The 20120-nt window shown below is 42.4% G+C and overlaps 1 long non-coding RNA gene across 1 annotated transcript; it reads left to right on the top strand.

Annotated features, from left to right (window-relative positions):
* The first annotated feature begins 478 nt into the window (after positions 1–478).
* LOC139183549 (uncharacterized) lies at positions 479–13530 on the top strand. Its single transcript, XR_011567044.1, has 4 exons — positions 479–967; positions 1845–1894; positions 8769–8894; positions 12883–13530. It is a non-coding gene; the product is annotated as an uncharacterized lncRNA (long non-coding RNA).
* The last annotated feature ends 6590 nt before the right edge of the window (positions 13531–20120 follow it).

Genomic DNA, 20120 nt, shown 5'->3' with positions numbered 1-20120 from the left:
AGCATCTGTAATTTCATAACATACAAATTCTGATGCCATGTCTAAAATATGAGGCTATTTGTAACCACCTCCCTTGGAAGTTGTAACCATTTGTTACCATAAATAATAATTCAAACTGCCTTCTAAAGCACAGCTACTGGGAATTCCTTAGCGGTCTAGTGGTTAGGACTCTGAGCTTCCACTGCCGGGGTCATAGGTTCGATCCCTGGTCCAGGTGTCCAAAAAAGAAAAAAAATTTAAATAAAGCATACCTACTTATTTTATTAAAAACTAAATTATTGTACACGATTTGATTTTTAGTGTCTCAAGAAATTTCTGTAAACCTTCAGAAGTGGTTTTCAAACTTTATCCCAGAAACTCTCTATAAGAAATCTTCCCAGAGGTATAAACAGATAGAAGTGGAACTACTCTAATTAAAGCATTTCCTCCTCTCCTCGCTTTCTTGTTGTTCAGCCGCTGCGTCACGTCCAGGCACGTTCTTTACCGTCTCAGCCACCAAGGAAGCCCAAAGTGTGCAATAGCCATTTCTTGAAGGGGTATGACCTGGAACTGGCACACTATCACTTCTGCTGCCATTCCATTGTCAAGAACTTAGTCATAAGGGCACAGCTGGCTGCAGGTGAATTTTGAAAATAGAGTCTCCAGCCGAAAAGCAGAGTCTCCAGCTATGACTCAGGAGTTTTAATATTAAAGGAAAAGGGGCAGAATAGATATTTGTAGACAACTCATCATCTCTCTTGCAATGACTAGTGATTCCTCAATTATAACCAGCTCCCCATCCCTTTCATTATTTCCAGTATGTCACCAAGTCCAAGTCGAAAGGAAATGACCTGGAAAACAGGAACTTCTGCCCTCAAAGATGCTACTCAATGACAACCCAAGGCATTTCAAGACTGCTTCTAGAGTCAAGAATATGAAGTGCATCCTCTTCCTCTAACGTCTTGCTAACATTCACTAATTTCTGTTGGTAAGTGATTGCTCTTCATTGATAAACAAAAAAATATATAAATGGATAGGAAAGAGCAAGAAAGTTTTTTAAAACTATAAGCAGAAGACTGTTAAAGAGTAAAGTTTATGGGTTTTTTCTTTTCTCCAAACTTGTCACATTGCCTAGTAATAAAACAAAGGTAGATGCAGTGGTTACAATAATAGTAATAGTAGTAATTGTAGTGTCAAATTAGAGAAGATGTCTTTTATGGCACACTTGGTATATGTCAGGTTTTCCCTAACTTATTTGTCTATGCCATTTTGTTGGATCCTTATAAAAGTCCTTTGCAGTAATTTGCCTCTTGAAAATGAAGCAGAAGCAAAGTAAGGTGAAGCATCTTGTCCCAAGTTGCCTAGCAAGTAAGTAACAAAGCCAGAATTTTAATTTTAATGGCTGCCTATATTATACGTACCTAAGAGCTACCCTTTATTAAGGCACCATGATAGATACTTTGCATATTTATTAGCTCATTCTAGCCTCATATAACCTCTTGGTATTATTCACAGTGGCAAAACTGAGATTAAAAAGGTTAATAACTTTCCTAAGTCACACAGCTCTCAAATAATGGAGCCACAGGATTTCTTTGGTGGTCCAGTGGTTGTGACTCCGCGCTTCCAAAGCAGGGGCACTGGTTTGAACCCTGGTTGGAGAACTAAGATCCCACATGCCTCATGGCACTAATAATAATGGATCCAAGATTTAAGCCCTGGCAGTCTAATTCCTGTCCCCCAGACTAATCCAGAGCTCAGGCTCAGAGCTGTGCTCCCTAGGAACACCCCTGTCCTGGGGAAGAACGCATAAACTAATATAACCTTATTGTCTTCTAATCCTCTTTCCCTCCTGCCTTCTAATTCAGCCAGTGCACACTGGGATATGAAGTTCAAACAGCTTCCCAGGAGTGAACAGGTGGGTCTGTAACACTAGATTTGTTTTGTCTGATGAGTCATCTTTGTCTTGTGTCTGGTAAAGATGAAGTTGTTTTGTCTCATTGTGGGCCTGAGAGATATTTGAGGTCATATCCAGGGATATCTTGAGTTTGTCATCTTTGTCTGATGATAAAAATAAAACCAGATGGCCTGCTGCAGGTATGAGCAAGGAGGTTGGGTGTAGAGATGTGGAAGGTATGAGAGATTCAGTGAGTGACAGGAAATTTTTCAGCCACACCATTGCAATTTCTTGCAAAAATATCCAAGCATTTTCCTGCATCTCAGATACCGATCAAAATCAACCCTCGGAAAATTCATGCAGTGCAATATATATCACCGCTCTGCTCCATCTCTGTCTTCCTTCTGTCCTTGTTTTCAGAGTGTCTTTGAGCTGCCCTCTTGACACTCAGAAGTTCCTCATTAAGCCCCTGCCCTAACTACAACTCTGTACCTAGCTATATTTTAACCAACCCACTCTTTTATTCATCAAATATGAAAGACATGGCTACTGTGAGCTGGGCACAGATCTAGGCTCTTGAGACCCACTAGTGAGCAGAACAAAAATCTCAGCCCTTGAGAAATTTACATTCCAGCAGAGGCAGACCGAAAATAAACACATTGCATCATAAATAAATAAATTACTGGACTTCCCTGGCTGTCCACTGGTTAAGATGCCACCGTACTTCCACTGCAGGGGGCATGGGTTCAATCGTGGTTGGGGAACTAAGATCCCACATGCCACGTGGTACAGCCAAAAAAAAAAGAGTGATTATTTAGCTCGTTAAAAGTTTGTAACTGTTGTGTAAAAATGGACAGATGTTGAGCAGGAGAGGAGAGAAGGATCGAGACAGCTGAGGGGTGAAATTAAAGGTGTGGTTTTTGATATTAAATAAAGCATTCAGAAGAGCTCTCCTGGAGGAGAAACTGCAGCAAGGACTTGAGGTTGTCAGAGAATGAGCCAAGTGGATAAGCAAGAAAGGAACATTCCAGGCTTGAGAAAGAGCAAGTACAAAGGCCCTGGGTCAGAGTGTGTCTGAAGGGTTTAAAAAGCAGTGAGGAGGCCTGCATTCCAAAGCAGAGTGATCCTGTGAGGGGAGAGGAGCCCTAGATGAGGTCAACGAGACCATGGTCATCATAGCCTCTGGACCTTGCAGGCCAACACCAGAAATCTAGATGTGAAATGAATGCAAATAGAAAGTAAATCCCATTTCCTCTTGAATTTAATTGATCTAGACAGAAGATTTCTCCTTTTTCAAGTTTACTTCAGATCAGTCACTCAGTCATGTCCAGCTCTTTGCAACCCCATGGACTGCGGTGCACCAGGCTTCCCTGTCTATCACCAACTCCCTGTGAGTTCAAACCCATGTCCACTGAGTTGATGATGCTATCCAACCATCTCATCCTCTGTCATCCCTTTATCCTTCTGTCTTCAATCTTTGCCAGCATTGGGGTCTTTTCCAATGAGTCAGTTCTTCGCATCAGGTGGCCAAAGTATTGGAGCTTCAGCTTCAGCATCAGTCCTTTCAATGAATATTCAGACTGATTTCCTTTAGGATGGACTGATTTGATCTCCTTGCTGTCCAAGGGACTCTCAAGAGTCTTCTCCAACACCACCGTTCAAAAGCATCAATTCTTTGACACTTAGCTTTCTTTACGGTTCAACTCTCATATCCATACATCCTTTTTCAAGGAAACATATAAAAACCTAAAAAATAACAGAGTGGGAGGGCCAATGACATTACCAATGCAATTTCCACATCCAAAGTGTTTCCAGTTTGCTAGGAAAGAGCCTTGTACTGGATGCTAGTCACTAATCTCCCTTAAAAACTTTTAGGCAACTTAACTAGAAAGGCACATAAGTGTAAGTGTTAGTCATTCAGTCGTGTCTGACTCTTTGTGACCCCATGGACTAAAGCCCGCCAGGCCCCTCAGTCCATGGAATTCTCTAGGCAAGAATACTGAAGTGGGTTGCCATTCCCTTCTCCAGGGGATCTTCCCAACCCAGGGATCAAACCTGGGTCTCCTGCCTTGCAGGCAGATTCTTTATCGTCTGAGCTACCAGGGAAGCCTGGTACATAAGGCACATAAGTCCATCTTAAAATATATTCTTTTAGTCTGCATAACTCTTTGAGAAGATGTTCTGTATGTTGAAGCTAGAAGGTTCCAACCCTTCAAGTTTGATCTCCATTCATGTAGAAGCCACTGTTACCATGCGTGTTCTATGTCCCAATGAACCTAAGACCTCTAGAAAATTAACAAACAAACAAGGACTTCCTTCTTGGTCCAATGATTAAGAATCCACCTTTCAATACAGGGGACACAGGTTCAAACCATGGTTGGTGAACTAAGATACTGCATGCTATGGATTGCCTGCATGCTACAACTAGAGAATCCTGTGCACTGCTGTGAAGGCCCAGCCAAAGCTTAAAAAAAAATTTTTTTTTAATTAAAAGAAAGAAAATAAAAAAGATTAACAAGCAAACATGATTTCTTCCAATAGAAACTTGACAATTTAGATTTTGTAGACATTAGAAAGTGAAAGTGTTAGTCACTCAGTGGTATCTGACTCTTTGCAACCCCATGGACTGTAGCCTGCCAGGCTCCTCTGTCCATGGGATTCTCCAGGCAAAAATACTGGAGTGGACAGCTACTCCCTTCTCCAGGGGATCTTCCTGACCCAGGGATTGAACCCAGGTCTCTTGCATTGCAGGCAGATTCTTTACTGTCTGAGCCATAAGGTTTAAAGCCACAGACTTCTCTTTTCAGCCCCAAGTTAATATTTAAGTGAAGAGATTCTTTTCTCTGGTTTTCATTTTTTGTGCAATTCGCTATTTACCCATCACTTGAATAGAAAGGATGAGATGGGATCAAACTAATATACATTCAAGGGAAAACATTTACATTAAGACAAAGAAGAGTTTCTTTATCTAAATTTGTCTTGTAAGGACACTATATTTGTTCAGGAAAAAGTGCCGGCAAGCTTCTTGAGTGAAGGCTGAGACCTCAAGGGAATGCTTGAGTAACAGAAGATAGTTGATGAAATAACCACTGAATTAAGGGAGAAGGGATGAGAGGTTGGAAGAAAGCTATCCTTCAGGGAAAGAAAGGGGCCAGGAATGAGGACAGAGAGGAAGGAAAACGCTGGGACAGAGCAGCCACGGAGAGTCCGAAAAACACAAGCACTCTAGCTGTGGGTTTCTTCCATGGATTTCTGCACTCTGTGTCCTGTGACCTTCTCTCTGTGACCCCACAAAGGGACAACAGACATAGAGATTTTAAGTGTCTCTAAATTATTTAAACTTTTTTAAGAAGTCCTGAAGCAATAGAGCCACAAAATCTGGAGACAAGTAATTCTCTCTCTTAACAAAGAGTAATAATTCTCATTGTTAGGGATTTTTAGTGTTTGAATGGTTTACAGCATTTTATGGTCATTACTTCCTCCCAGGGAAGGACGAGATGTGCAGCTGTTATTAACCTAAGTTGCATATGATGACATCACCAAGGCAACAAGAAAGCAAATGGCTTGGGAAGGAAAAAGGAAAACGCTAACCATGTTATAGGGCAGGGTTTTGCAACCTCAGTACAACAAACATTTTGGACAGGAAAATCCTTTGTTGGGATGTTGGGGGTAGAGGGATCCTATCTTTGGCATTGTAGAATGTTTAATAACATCCCTGGCTGATGCAAAGTTGCACTAAGATTTCTATTAGTGCCTTCCCAGTCATGAAAATGAAAAATGTCTCCAGACTTTGCTAAATGAAAAATCCCTCCAGTGGAGACTAGTTGCTATTGTTATTGCTGTTCAGTCACTAAGTCATGTCCAACTCTTTGGGATTCTATGGACTGCAGCATGCCAGGCTCCTCTGTCCTTCACTATCTCCCAGAGTTTGCTCAATTTCATGTCCATTGAGCCAGTGATGCCATCCAACCATCTCATCCTCTGTTGCCGTCTTCTCCTTTTGCCTTCAATCTTTCCCAGCATCAGGGTCTTTTCCAATGAGTCAGCTCTTTACATCAAGTGGCCAAAGTATTGGAGCTTCAGTTTCAGCATCAGTCCTTCCAATAAATATTCAGGGTTGATTTCCTTTGGGATTGACTAGTTGTCAGAGAGTGACCCTATGGTACTATACATAATTCTTAGCTCATGCTCACCCTCAAAGAACAGTCAAAAACAAAAAGGAGTCTGATGATATGTATGTAATTTTGAAAACTATAACTGATTAAAAGGTCAACAGAAATAAAAAAGAAATTTCATAATTCTGCTTAGATGGGATCCAATTAATGCCTTTGCAGTGACCACGTGGATATTTTGCATAGAAAAGACACTATTTTATATAAATTGGTGTTTGCTGATGTGATCAAGAAATGTAATTCATGTAAAAAAAAAAAAAAAGTATCAATTGCTGAAGGAACCGGAAGGCTGAATATTTTCTTTCCTTGGTCAAAAGGTGAACTTGTCCCTTTCCTTCTTCTTTTTAGTGAAATAAAGACATAGTTTGAAAACACACCTACCCATTTGGCTCAATGGTTAAGTCTTGTCTGGCTGTAGTGTAAAAATAGACATTCCTCTGTCTGAACATGAAAATAGTACTTCCCCAACAAAACCCAAACATCTTCGAGCTGCAAAAGATGTTTACTTTTATATAAAAGACTTTTCCTCTGGTGTTTATTTTGAGATCGTGTAGGTGTTCTAGCAGTGGTAAGCAGGTATATAAGGGTCAGAGGCAAACCTATAAGAGCATGCTTCCTGCAGCAGGTGAGAAAGTTGTGATAGTCACAACTTTCTACATGTTAGGTTGAGAATATATGCTGGTGTAATGGATATCCTCCCCTTATGAAAAGTTGTAGATGCATGAAAATAATAATGATAATTGTAACTAACTGTCTAATCTTTGTGGAACACTTTATACTCATTCATTCATTCAACAGCTATTGAAGACTTACTGTGCACTTTTCAGGCCACAGTGTTTCTCCCTCTGCCATTGTAGGGCAAAATCAGCCATAGTCAAGACATTAAAAAATGAATCCGATTGTGTTCTAATAAAACTTTATTTACAAAAACAGGGGGTCATAGTTTGTTGACTTCTGAAATAGGGTGAAAGGAACAAGGAGTTCAAGAGGGCCATCAATTTAAAATGAGATGATCAAGGTGAGGCTCAATGAGAAGGTAACATTCTATCAAACACTAGAAGGATTACTCAGCCATAAAAAGGAATGAATTTGAGTCAGTTCTAGTGAGATGGATGAATCTAGAGCCTGTTATACAGAGTGAAGTAAGTCAGAAAGAGAAAAATAAATATCGTATTAATATATTAACACATATAAATGGAATCTAAGGGCTTCCCTGATAGCTCAGCTGGTAAAGAATCCGCCTGCAAGGCAGGAGGTCCCAGTTTGTTTCCTGATCTGGAAGATCCCCTGAGATAGGCTACCCACTACAGTATTCTTGGGCTTCCCTGGTGATTCAGATGGTAAAGAATCCACCTGTAATGTGGGATCCCTGGGTTGGGAAGATCCCCTGGAGGAGGGCATGGCAACCCACTCCAGTGTTCTTGCCTGGAGCATCCCCATGGACAGAGAAGCCTGGTGGGCTACAGTCCATGGGGTTGCAGAGTCGGACAGTACTGAGCGACTAAGCACAGTGCAGTATGGAATCTAAAAAATGGTAGTGATGAATCTATTTGCAGGGCAGGAATAGAGATGAGGATGTAGAGAACAGACTTGCGGACACAGTGGGGGAAGGAGAAGGTGTGACAATTGAGAGAATAGCATTGGCATATATACAGTACCATGCATAAAATAGGTAACTAGTGGGAAGCTGCTATATGGCACAGGGAGCTCAGCTCGGTGCTCCGTGATGACCTAGAGGGGTGGGGTGGGTGGGGAGGAGCCTCAAGAGGGAGGGGATGCATAGATACTTCTGGCTGCTGATACAAGTTGTACAGCAGAAATCAATACCACAGTGCAAAGCAATTATCCTCCAATTAAAAATGAAAGCAAATAGAAGGAGGTGAACAAGTCAGACACTTGGTCATAGACAGGAAGAGCATTCCAGGCAGAGGCAGCAGCAAGTGCCAAAGTCCTGTGGCATCACTGTGTCAGGTGTGTTTAGAAGCTCAGGAAGGAGACTGGTCTCATTAAAACAGAATGAGGGAGTTACTCCATTTCTAACCACTCTCAACTGGTCTCTCCAATTCCTTTTCCTCTTTTCTCCTTTGTTTCCCCCTCGCTTAAATGAAGGGTGTTTTAGAACAGTAAGTGAGGGCTCAGAAAGGGCTTCCCAGGTAGCTCTTATGGTAAAGAACCCACCTGCCAATGCAGGAGACATAAGAGACAGTGATTCAATTTCTGGGTCAGGAAGAGACCCTCGAGGAGAGCAAGGCAACCTGCTCCAGTATTCTTGCCTGGAGAATCCCGTGGACAGAGGAGCCTGGTGGACTACAGTCCATAGGGTTGCACAGAGTTGGACAGGACTGAAGCAACTTAACACACACATGCACGCACACACACACACACACACACACAAGTGTTCAGAAAGGTAGCAACACTGACACATGTTTTGTTTTGTTCCCATGAAAGTCTTGTTTCAACTCAATGCCGAGAACTGGAGTGACCAATTCAAGAACACCAGCCACAGGGGTTTCCTCTAAGACTCTTTCACCAACGCTTTTCTAATCCTCAGCCCAGCTGGCAGAGTGAAGGCTTATAATCAAAAAGCAACTATAGAATACCGCCTTCTTATTCACTCGGCCTGTTTGTTCCTGTGTGTTTTTAAGAGGCTGAGGACGGTAACACTTAACAAAACCAGAAGGCAGGGGTATTATTTCTAAATTGTATATAAACCTGTCTTCTAGGAAGAACTCTCTAATTCTTGATCCTGATGTGCTGCAAAGGAGGAATCACTCGGGATGCCATCAGAGCAAAGCCAATCTGTTCTCAAGCCCACGGGTTCACTCAGAGGGACCTGAACACCTGTGTCTGTGAGTGAAACCCCATGTACACGAGTGAGCCTTGATGGAGTCGTGATACGTGTGTGAGATTGTTTTTCATGTAACGTCTGATGGAGGCAGTTGGTAATGCAATGCAAGTACGGGAATAATGACGTTTAATTTATCCCCCATCTTGTTCCACAAAAACCAAAATGTTTTTGTTGTGAAAAGATGACACACACACAAGATAGAGGGTGAAACAGAAGCCTGGGTGAGCCCAGGGTGGAGTCTACCTGCAGTACAGGAGATGCAGGAGACACTGGTTCCGTCCCAGTGTGGTCAGGAAGATTTCCCTGGAGGAGGGCATGGCAACCCTCTCCGGTATTCTTGCCTGGAGAATCCCATGGACAGAAGAGCCCGGAGGGCTGCAGTCCAGAGGGTCACAGAGTCGGACACGACTAAAGCGACTGGTCACACATGAAAGACCACCCAAACCTCGGTGTCCTCTCAAGCCCGGCCTCATCCCTTCCCCACCTGTATCTACGCTTCAGCCCTCCTGGAACTTACCTTCCAGTTGCCAGGATGCACGATGCTGCTCCCTTCGGTCAGGAATGCCAGTGCCCCACCCCTCCAACCCCACCCCTCACCTCAGGCCATTCCTACTCATCCGCAGGTCCAAAGGGCACGTCTGCAAATTAAGTCCAGTCCCCCTTACAAACGTCATGCTATAAAGCTTCCTTTCCTTCATCGCCCTTTTCAGTTTACACACTGACCTGTGTGATTAATGAATATCTGTCCCCTCCACTAAGCTGCAGGCTTCACGAGGACAGAAATCCCCTACTTGCACTCCCCATCACAGCTGGCACAGAAGGGGTGCTTCATAGATACCTGTTGGATAAAAGAAGGCTCCTGGCACAGGGAAAGAGAGAAAGATGATACATTAAAGCATTTACAAAGTCATTGAGGAAAAGCAAACAAGTTTTTCAGGCAAAACACAGCTTTTCCTATGTTCTGAGTTTTGAATAAATTTTCTCCCATAGGCCCTCAAAAACAGAGCATTGTGTGAATTTTCAGGCAATATCTTTATGTTGATATAATAATACATTTTAAACAGCTGTCTCTTAAAGTATCCCTAAATATAAGCCTATGCATGCATGCAAAGTTGCTTCAGTCATGTCCAACTCTTTGTGACCCTGTGGACTACAGTCTGCCAGGCTCCTCTGTCCACGGGATTCTCCAGGCAGGAATACTGGAGTGTGTTTCCATGCCTCCTCCCAACCTGGGGATCAAACTCACATCTGCCTGCATCTCCTGCATTGCAGGTAGATTCTCTACCCACTGAGCCACCTGGGAAGCCCCATACATATAGAATATATACCCCCTCTTTTTTTTTAATTTTCTTCCCATTTAGGTCACCACAGAGCATTGAGTAGAGTTCCCTGTGCTATACAGTAAGCTCTTATTAATTACCTATTTTATACATTTTGCTTGCAGTGTATATATGTTAATCCCAATCTCCCAGTTCATCCCACCCCACCCCATCCCCTCTTTCATGTCCATATATTTGTCAATATAAACAATTCTTAAGGGGAGCAGAACAAGGTGATCTATGAGTGCAGGTTTCTCAGGGTTCTGGCTTAATGCAAAGGTAACATAACGTCAGCAAAACTGAGAGAGAGGGTTGCTTGTCCTTCAGGTCCTCTTCCCACAAATATTTCTTGCAGTCAGGATTAAAGTGTAAATAGACAGCGGAGAGCTGAAGGTTATATTCTCTGCGAACATAGAAAGGGCAAAGCCACACTCATCCTCTGACCATCAGCTGAAAGGAGCATGATTGTTCAGTTGACTGTTGCTCTGAAGGAAGCATGCGTTCAGCTGGAGAATGCTTCAGTTCCTCTCATTTGTTTGTGAAAGATGACAGTGGTTCATACTCCCCTCTTGTGGCCACTTTCAAGTTTACTGGCTTTCAGGTACACTACAGGAGCATAGTAAGGCAAATGAGAAATCATATTCCTTTTCTCAAGTCAGGTAATCTTAGAATCACCCCATCAGTCATTCTAGAACATCAGACCAATTTTTTTTTAAGTGGCAGGATGTTTAACAGTTTCTTAAAACAACATTTGAGTTAAAACTGGCAGAAGATTTGATGAAAATACATGAGAGGTCTGATCATTCCTTGTGTATTACCCTTCCTTAATTACATTTGGCTTATCTCAATTTGGGCTTCCTGGATGGAGGAATCTGGAGGGTTACAGTCAGACACAACTGAGCGAATTTGCTTTCACTTTCAGGGGAGATAGGGACTTATATACATATAACTGTATCACCTGATGAAAAGTGATAGATTCCAAAGAAAAAAAATAATACTCTCTTCCCCTCTGACACAGGACAATACCAGAGATGGGAAGCGTTAGGGGCACAGTAATATGCTACGTCTCCTGAACCAACACATTCTAGTGCAGGACAAATACGGACAAAGCACTTCCTCTGCATCAGATAATCTAAGCATCTTATCAAAACTAGTATGCTATTCACTCCACACCCATTAGGATGGCTGCTATCCAAAAAGAAAATAACAGAGACTTCCCTGGTGGTTCAGTGGTTAAGACCCTGCAGTCCCAGTGCAGGGGCCCAGGTTCGACCCTTGGTCAAGGAATATCTCACATGCATTGTTGCACAGCCAAAAATAAACTAGTAAATAAATTTTAAAATTTATTTAAATTTTAAATTTTGCAATTCTCTTTTTAAAAAAGAAAGGAAGTGTTTGCAAGGATGTAGGTAAATTGGAATCCTTGTGCACTATTGTTGGGAATGTAAAATGGTATACCTACTGTGGAAAACAGTATGGCCATTCCAGTCCTCAAAAATAAATAAATAAAATTGAATTACCATATCATCCAGCAGTTCTACTTCTGACTACATTACCAAAAAATTCAAAGCAGGGATCAAAGAGATATTTGTATATCCATGTTTATAGCTGTAAAAATAAACAATAATAAAAACGTGGAAATAACCCAAGTGTCCATTGATAGATGCACAGATAAACAAAAATGTGATACAGATGCACAACAGAATATTATCCAGCCATAAAAAGGAAGGGTATTCTGACATCCGTGCCGATGTGGATGAACCTTGAGGACATTGTGCTTAGTGAAATAAGTCAGTCACAAAAAAACAGTTACCACTGTGCAATTCCATTCATATGAGTTACTTAGAGTAGTCAGAATTGTACAGACAGAAAGTAGAATAGTAGTTCCTGGACTCTGAGGGATGAGAAGGGATAGGGGGCTATTGTTTAATGGGTAGAGAGTTTCAGTTTTACATGATGGAGAGTTATGGAGATGGATGGCCTAAAAAGTATTGAAAGTGTTAATCGCTAAGTTGTGTCTGACTCCTTGCGACCCCATGGACTGTAGTCCGCCAGGCTCCTCTGTCCATGGGATTTCCCAGGCAAAAATAGTGGAGTGAGTTGCCATTCCCTTCTCCAAGGGATCTTCCCAACCCAGGGATCGAACCCAGTTCTCCTGCACTGCAGGTGAATTCCTTACTGTCTGAAAGTGAAAGTCACTCAATCCTATCCAACTCTTTGCAACCTCATGGAATTCTCCAGGCCAGAATACTGGAGTGGGTAGCCATTCCCTTTGGTCAGTATTTGATGAGCATATAAAGTTTCAGATTTCTGACTTCTCTTTAAAATAGTAAAATGATCTGGCAACACTGAACATTTATTCCCCCATAGGAATAAGAATGCAATAGTAGAACAATAGCTGACCCCTTTTAGATCAGGGGTCCCCAACCTCCAAAATCTAATGTCTGATGATCTGAGGTGGAGCTGATGTAGTCAGAATGTAAATAAGGTGCACAATAATATAATGTGCTTGAATCATCCCCAGACCATCCCCCCACCCTGGTCCATGGAAAAATCGTCTTGCATGAAGCTGGTCCCTGGTGCCAAAAAACGTTAGGGACTGCTGCTTTAGATGGATCATACTTTACAGTTCCCAAGTCCCAAGCACTTCCTCTTGTCTTCCTGACACAGGGCCCAATGTCAGCTGCCAGACGTCATCGTCCCGAGAGTGTTGCTTTCTTGCCTCTGACCTTCTCTATTCATTCTGTGTCCTTCCTGGCCCTTGTGGGCAATTACACCTGTGAATGTGAGTCCAGAGGGAGAGAAGAGTTGGCTGTGAGGTGACCAGTCCTTCCCATCAGGAAGGTGACCACAGGAATGAAGAAGAAGGTCATGTGCTAAAAATACTTTTCCTGCTGTTTTTTGCTGAATCTCAAACTATTAACATATAACCCAAGAAAAGCTGACAAAATGGAACAAAACACTTATGAAAAATTTGACTACATTTCTTCAGAAAAGCAACTATAATCTTTTCAAAAAGTTTTCTGATCTTGTTCCTTTATATACGTTTTAGAGTAATGAATGCTGTTAGATATTGGAAAAGGTGTATGATTCATTACATATTCTAATGTATTGTCTATAGATTACAAGATAAAATCAAGCATGTACCTGCTGATACTTTTTAAGTTGACCTGTCTTTATACTTAGAAATGTCTCTTAATAGTAGGCTTCCCTGGTGGCTCAGATGGTAAAGAATCTGCCTGCAATGCAGGGAACCTGTGTTCAATCCCTGGGTTGGGAAGATCCCTGAAGGAAATGGCAACCCACTCCAGTATTCTTGCCTGGAGAATTCCATGGATAGAGGAGCCTGGCAGGCTACAGTCCATGGGGTCACAAAGAGATAGACATGACTGACTATCACTCATATATATTAAAAAGAGTTCAACAGGAAAACATAAATGACTCAATCTCTCCAACCATGAATTATTATAGTCAACTGAGTGTGTGTGTGTGTGTGTGTGTGCACGTGCTAAGTCGTGTCTGACTCTTTGCAGCCTCGTGTACTGTATTGTAACCTGCCAGTTTCCTCTGTTCATGGAATTTTCCAGGCAAGAATACTGGAGTGGGTTGCCATTTCATACTCTAGGGGATCTTCCTGACTCAGGGATGGAGCCCACATCTCCTGTTTGGTAGGTGGATCCTTTACCACTGTGCCACTTGGGAAAGTGATGAAAGTGAAAGTTGCTCAGTCGTGTCTGACTCTTTGCGGCCCCATGGACTATAGAATCCATGGAATTCTCCAGGCCAGAATACTGGAGTGGGCAGCTGTTCCCTTCTCCAGGGGATCTTCCCAACCCAGGGATAGAATCCAGGTCTCTCACATTGCAGGCAGATTCTCTACCAGCTGAGCCATCAGAGAAGCCCAAGAATAGTGGAGTGGGTACCCTATCCCTTCTCCAGTGGATCTTCCCAACCCAGGAATCAAACCCAGGTCTCCTGCATTGCGGGCAGATTCTTTACCAACTGAGCCACCTGGGCAGCTTCAGTCAATTGATTACACTACAATAAATTGTATGTTTTTAAGCATGAGATGTGCTTTAGTCAATTGTTAAGGCTCTTTAGTCAAGGGCGCAAAACTGATTCTTGGGAGAGGTAAAAAATCCTATTCTTTTTTGTATATAAAACACAAGTATGGATAGAGTACATAAATGCATGTCCAGTGTAGCTATGGTATTACAGTTTCGTGAAGTGAGAAGAGCAGAGGCACTCAGGAAAACAGTTTCAAAGGGCCTTTGGGAGGGTGACAGTAAAGAAGCAACTTCGAGAACTACTAGACTAGAAAGAACAGGCATTGTTCAAATCACCCATTGTGTCTCCACTTGAGTTGCCAGCCAGTTAATGCCAGTGCAGACTCTGTGCTGTTTGTGCTTAGTTGCCCAGTCGTGTCCGATTCTTTGAGACCCCACGGACTGTAGCCAGCTAGGCTCCTCTGTCCATGAGATTCTCCAGGCAAGAACACTGGAGTAGGTTGTCATGCCCTCCTCCAGGGGGTCTTCCCAACCCAGGGATCGAACCCAGGTCCCCTGCATTGCAGGTGGATTCTTTACCATCTGAGCCACCAGGAAGGCCTTCTGATCAGTCCTGATCAGGCTTTCTCATCATTTGCTAGAGATGGAGCCTCAGTTGTAGCACTGCCAACACTCACGTGTACAACCAAGGCACGTGACACCTCTCTAACAACCCCAGTGCTCTTCCACGACTGAATTGTTGACAAAAACACAAATGCATTTGCTCAAAACCAAGAAGAAAACACAAGCAGTGGAGCACATTTCCAGAACAGGATTGAATTATTACACAAACATGACTTCTTAGTCGAAAACATCTTGCTCTGGGAACTTGACAGTACAGCCAAAAACACATCAGACAGATTTAGAGGAGGGCGGCCTTTGGCTAAGAACAGCAAAATGACCTCACCCCTGAGATGGCCTGAGTATAAACTTCAGTCCTGGTGAACAAGACACATCCTGTGAGTCAAATGCACAGAAATATGAAGTCCAGCTGCACCTCACTTGGACAAGAGATCCAAACACCAAATGTTTGATAGATTGCGTTGTGTGTCTAGCCCAAAGTGGGATCAGGATGAGAGCAGCTCCATGGCTCACACTGCTAGTACAGGGCCACCCAGATTCCCCCAAACTCAATGAGGGCTCTGTCTGAGAAAAGACAACAATCCAGGCCTCCACAGATGGATGTGAGCAGCTGCTGTGTTTGTAGAGCTTAACTGAAAGGATGTGTTTTATCCCTCTGCCTGAAAGCCATTATCCTTCAGAGGGTTTATTAGCAGTTTTTGTGAAAAGAGAGGGCGTTCTAATCTCTATTGCAGAAGGCTCCATGACACTTCCAGCAGCATCCAGCTTCCTTATTGGTGGCTTCACCATTCATTTATTCCCTAAATAAATCCACCACGGTTTATTATTATTATTATTATTAATGTATTGCTCCTATTCCAGTCATGCATTAGACAAAGCATTATGCAGACATCATCTCTTCCTCAAAATTACCCTATGAGGTAGGTATTGGGTTGGCCAAAAAGTTCTTTGGGGTTTTTCTGCACCATCTTATGGAAAAACTTGAGCTACTTTTCAGGGAAACCCATTATTATTAACATCTTCATTTGACAGATGGGGACCTGAAGACACAGAGAGGTTAAGTAACTCCCTCAAGGTCACACAGCTAGCAAGGAGCTAGGACTTGAAGTCAAGTCTGTCAGACTCATCAATTCTCTACTGTACTTCATCCTGGGAGAAGGGTTTCCAATACATGCTCCATCACCTGAGAGCCGGATTGGTATAAATCATACTGAGAGGTAGTAGAACTTGTTTTTGGTGATATTCAATCACATCAGTGATTAGAAATATCCTGTACCTTTTTAATGTCCTTTGATAATCTGGCATCTGATAGGGAAGTCAGCACAAAAGATTGAAGGTAGAAGAAAATGACAGGCATTGAATTTCAACTTTTAATGTCCTTCAATTTAGAATTTACCAATTCTGGGTCAAATCACTGGATTTATGTATCTACGGATAACTTTTTAGACTGGAACTCAGACATGGGTCTTGCATCTTAGTAACAAATTTAACAATTATGTTCATAGTCAAATACTATCAGACTGGGTCCTTTAGGAATCTTTCAGTGGTGATTAAAACTTCTCAGGGGACAAAAAAGGAGAGAAAAGATTTCTTGCTATTGTGATGAAGGACTTCAAGAACACAAAAATGGAGACAGATGCTTAACTACTAAATGAAAACCATCTGCTCATATGCAGGTGCAAAAATATCATCATGAACTGGGCAGCATAAAAAACAGCTGTGGATTTTGATTAAGCTGAGAATAAACTTAGGCAATTACAGAAGACAAAAATATGTATGAAATTCTCCTGTTTCCTTCATCAGGCCATTTCAGCTTCAGTTTTTTAAATTTCAACTTTATTTTTTAAACTCAGCTGTCTAGAACAGAGACACAGACATAGAGAATGGACATGTGGTCACAAGGTGAGGAAGGGGAGGGTGGGAGGAACTGGGAGATGAAGATTGACATATGCACACTACCATATGTAAAATAGACAGCTAGTGGGAACCTGCTATTAAGCCCAGGGAGCTCAGCTTGATGCTCTGTGATGAGCTAGAGGCATGGGATGGAGCAGAGGAGGGGCAGTCCAAGAGGGAGGGGATATATGTATACATACAGCTTGATCTCCTGAAGGAGATCAACCCTGAATATTCATTGCAAGGACTGACAGGAAAGCTGAAGATACTTTGGACATCTGATGCAAAGAGCTGACTCATTGGAAAAGACCCTGATGCTGGGAAAGATTGAAGGCAGGAGGAGAAGAGGGCAGCAGAAGACGAGATGGTTGGATGGCATCATTGACTTAAAGGACATGAACGTGAGCAAACCCCAGGACATAGTGGAGGACAGGAAGTCCTGGTGTCCTCCCTGGGGTCCCAAAGAGTCAGACACAACTTAGCAGTTGAACAACAACAACACAGCTGATTCACTTTGCTGCAGAGCAGAAACAATACAACACTGTAAAGCAGTTATACTCCCATAGTAAAACAAGAAAAGAAAAACTGAGCCCTCCACCTGAAAGTTACACACAATCATTATTTTCCTTATGTCTTCAAAGACTTCTCACATGTTCCCAGATTGTCAGTAATCACATCTCCAACTCTGTAGTCTCTTGCATGGCTCATCCGGGGTCATCCACTGTCTGGGAAGCTACTTGAGGTGGGTCCTGCTCTGAGACCCATGACTGGGTCACCAGCCATTGCCCCCTCCTATTTAGTTCCTATTTAGTGCCCTTCTTGGGCACCACTGTTAGTGCCTAAGCCACCAACCTCACCAGGCCCTCTGCCTCTGCCCATTACTGTCGCTGCTGGTCGACATCACTATTGCCATCACCCCAAGGGCCTACACTGTACACTGCTGCTGGAGCCATTGAGATGCTCCAAGTAGCTCCATGTGCTCTGGAGTCATCCATACACCAGAGCCTGCCATGCCTTGCATGACACTGAGTCACGTGGTATGCAAGGAGGACTGCTTATCAAATCAAGAGACTTAATTAAATAGCTTGTTCCATTTAAACCTAGTGTCCCGCTCTTCCCAGAGTGCACTTGAGTCCACTGAAGACTGGCTTAGGGTCAAATATAAGAGAAATAAACTGTTGCACCACTCCACAGGCTAGATTATGGAGCTAATCTTATCTCCCTGGCTTCCTGTTCCCTTAGAATGAGTCTTTCCCATGAAGTTCTTAGTTCTTCCCAGAGGATCCATCCCACTCATCCTGCAGGCATGCCCAAATTTTTCAGTTGTGCATACAACTAGGGGCCAACTGAACCAGAGAATAGATATCAAAATTTAATTGCAAATAAGAATTACATTTTTTTTGGAGTTTTGCTAATATCAAAACTGAAGGATAAAAACCAAACTATCACAGATTGTTACTGTCTCACAAAATCTTTTATTTAACTAGACTTTAACATTTTTCCATTACCTATCCACCTTAAGGATGTTTTAGGAAACAGTGTGATATTGTAAAGAAGTGTGATATTGTAAGCATGCTCTAAGGGTGCCATTTGCTGCTCTATATAGTGCTTTATATGTTTTTTTGAAATTTGTTTACCCTATGAGTTTTACCATTCATCATAGTTTCCACATTCCTTCAATTAAACCGGAAGCTTATGGTTAAATTGCAACCCACCTTGTAGTGGGTCAAGTTGTGACCCTCAAAAAGATATATTCAGGATCTTCCTGGTGGTTCAGTGGTTGGGAGTCTGCTTTGCAATGCAGGGAATGCAGGTTCCATCCCTGGTCAAGAAATTAAGACTCCACATGCCATGGGAAACTAAGCCTGTGCCCTGCAACAAAGCCTGGGCCAGTGCAGCCAACATTTTTTTTTTTAAAGATATATTCAAGCCTCAATATATTCAAGCCTTTGGTCAATGAAATGTGGACAAAAGTGATGTGTGTCACACCCTGGCAGAAACTTTAAGAACTAAGCAGAGTTTCATCATTGATCCTATGTATAAAATAGGTAACTACTGAGAACCTGCTGCTACTCAGTGGTGACCAAGTGGGAAGAAAAAAGAGGGGAATATATGTATACATATAGCTGATCCACTTTGTTGTACAGCACAACTGCTGCTGCTCCTCTTTCTGTGTTGGTCAACCCGAATCCTGGAGTAAAAACAATGCAGAGAAGAATTTCCATAGAGCACGATACACTTCACGGCAAATAGATGGGGAAACAGTGGAACCAGCGGTGGACTTTATTTTGGGGGCTCCAAAATCACTGCAGATGGTGACTTCAGCCATGAAAGTAAACGATGCTTGCCACTTGGAAGAAAAGTTATGACCAACCTAGACAGCATATTAAAAAGCAGAGGCATTACTTTGCCAACAAAAGCCTGTCTAGTCAAAGCTATGATTTTTCCAGTATTCATGTATGGATGTGAGAGTTGGACTATTAAGAAAGCTGAGGGCTGAAGAATTGATGCTTTTGAACTATGGTGTTGGAGACTCTTGAGAGTCCCTTGGACTGCGAGGAGACCCAACCAATCCATCCTAAAGGAAATCAGTCCTGAATATTCCATTGGAAGGACTGATGCTGAAGCTGAAACTCCAGTACTTTGGCCACCTGATGCAAAGAACTGACTCATTGGAAAAGACCCTGATGCTGCGAAAGATTGAGGGCAGGAGGAGAAGGGAATGACAGAGGATGAGATGGTTGGATGGCATTACCAACTCAGTGGACATGAGTTTGAGTAAACTCCGGGAGTTGGTGATGGACAGGGCGGCCTGGTGTGCTGCAGTACATGAGGTCTCAAAGAGTCGGACACAAATGAACAACTGAACTGAATTGAACAGTAAACATCGAGCAGGGATGAAAACAAAACTTTTGTTGTGGGCCCCTGATTTTCTGGAATTCTTTTGTTATTTCAGCATAACCTGTCTTGACAGATGTATTTTATGTTTTTGCCTTCCTACTCTTTCTAATCTTCCAGAGCTCCTTTTTACCCAATGATAAAAAAAGCCAAATTGCTTAGCCTCACATACAAAATTCACCCAACCCTAACGAATATTCCTCTTTAGATTTTTTTTTTATTTGAGTTATAAGGAGAAAAATGGCAATTAATCACATTCAGCACATGATATTTAGCAAAATACTTTGCATATCTGCAGCTGTCTTACTTTTTAATTACTTCTGTCAGTCAAGCCTCTGCTTAAGACCTAGTAGAGGGTATGACTAAGCCCATAGGTGTGCTGGGCCAGGGGAGGATGGCTACAGCAACTTCTGCAAGTATCCATAGTCAGAAATTGACCCCACATCTGAGACATTAGAAAAACCAATTCAACCTCTTTCAGCACAG

The sequence above is a fragment of the Bos indicus genome, chromosome 6 (genome assembly GCF_029378745.1).
Source record: "Bos indicus isolate NIAB-ARS_2022 breed Sahiwal x Tharparkar chromosome 6, NIAB-ARS_B.indTharparkar_mat_pri_1.0, whole genome shotgun sequence".
NCBI classification, from domain to species: Eukaryota; Metazoa; Chordata; class Mammalia; order Artiodactyla; family Bovidae; genus Bos; species Bos indicus.
Note: the sequence above shows the minus strand (reverse complement) of the source record. Positions and strands in the feature narration are given on the sequence as shown.